Genomic DNA, 2,059 nt, shown 5'->3' on the forward strand with positions numbered 1-2,059 from the left:
GAAAAATCAAACTAACCAGTCACTTATCCCTTCCTTTCGCATAAACCACTGTATAATTATAGAAACACAAAGTAAACTCTCTCCAATACATGCCCATTAACATATTAAACTAAGTTCATCTGTGTTCAAACTCAGACAAAGATACTAGCGAGCTTAATAGTTTTAGATATTTATTCATAACATAAACAGCGCTAGCATTTCTGTCGATTCCATTTCAGCTTAACCGGCTATCCAGAAGAATACATGCACCGTACTAACTGTTACGGCAGTTATTTTCTCCTTTGAATAATGCCCACCTGCAATAATGATTCCGTAACATACTCCTTGTGCTATCTTTTGGCCATTTGGCAACTTTTCGTTTCGTAGCTGACACGATACAACACTTTTCTTTCGCTTACTTTCGCCAGTCATTTTGTTTACAAAGAAATGGTGTGCTATGCGCATGCACTTGTAGAGGGAAATCCCTGAACAAAACGTTGGTCAGACAGGTAGAAATACCGATGATTTTCTTAGATTTAATCATTTTTATGAGTCTATTTCAGCCAAATCCGATCGTTATTTTCCATAAGGAGTCTCACTTGATATGTTTATGTAGTATTTGAAAAAAAGACAAAAAATAAAGTTACTTCACCGTGATGCCCCTTTAACAAAGGGTCATAACTCCTTAAAAGGGTTGAAATGAAAACAATACTAGCCTGATGCACGACATCAGGGGGTAATTACAATATCTGTAAACTTTCATTGAGTTCCGCCGAGTAGTTTGTGAGGCAGTCAAAGGTTTATTCAACAAAGGGCCATAACTCTTTTTTAAAGGGTAGGATGAAAAAGTACTACTTGGATGCACAACGTCAGAGGCCAGTTACCACATATCTGTGATTTTGTTTTAAAAATTGGCCCAGTAGATTAGGAAAAGTTGTCAGGACAAGAATTTTTGAGAGGAATAGTGTGAACAAGTCAAACGAAGGGACATAACTCTATAATGAAGGGAGGGAACATCGCTTTGTTTATGTTATTGCCAGACCCTCTTTGTTACAAATGCAATAACTCCATAGAAAAGGGGTTGGAAAAAAAATGCCTGGATGCACAAGGAGTAGTTATCATATCCAAAAATGTTTCGTTGAAGCTGGCTGCATAGTCTTGGATGAGTTGTCAGGATAAGCATTTTTCAACAAAGGGCAAGAACTCCATAAAAAAAGGGATAGATTGAAAAAATCAAACCTGGATGCACAACTTCAGGTAGTAGTTATCATATCTAAAACATTTCGTTGAAATCGATCTGTAACTTTAAAAGGAGTTGTCCGAACATTTTTGTTAGGATTTTTTGAACAAAGAGCCACAACTTTGTAAAAATAGTTCAGAATGAAAAAGAATATTTTTTTGGAAGATAATAGCATCACTGTTTAATAATAAATGATATCCCATCTGCTGAAGATTTGTGTTGCACATGTATTATCATACAAGTGGCATTGTCATAAACATCGTGGCAACAGTCAGATTCATTCCCCACTAGTGGCAACCATTGCCTGTACACACTGTGCCATACACTCCATCACTGTGCCATACACTCCATCAATGTGTCATATACTCCATCACTGTGTCATACACTCCATCACTGTGTATGAATGTGTCATACACTCCATCACTGTGTCATTCACTCGATCACTGTGTCATACCCTCCATCTCTGTGCCATACACTCCATCACTGTGTCATACTCTCCATCACTGTGTATGAATGTGTCATACACTCCATCTCTGTGTCATTCACTCCATCACTGTGTCATACACTTAATCACTGTGTATAAATGTGTCATACACTCCGTCACTGTGTCATTCACTCGATCACTGTGTCATACACTCCATCACTGTGTATGAATGTGTCATACACTCCATCAATGTGTCATACACTCCATCACTGTGTCATTCAATCCATCACTGTGTCATACACCCAATCACTGTGTATGAATGTGCCATACACTCCATCACTGTGTCATTCACTCGATCACTGTGTCATACGCTCCATTAAAATGTCATACCCTCCATCAATGTGTCATTCACTCCA

This window comes from Mizuhopecten yessoensis, unplaced genomic scaffold (assembly GCF_002113885.1).
Source record: "Mizuhopecten yessoensis strain PY_sf001 unplaced genomic scaffold, ASM211388v2 scaffold9771, whole genome shotgun sequence".
NCBI lineage: Eukaryota > Metazoa > Mollusca > Bivalvia > Pectinida > Pectinidae > Mizuhopecten > Mizuhopecten yessoensis.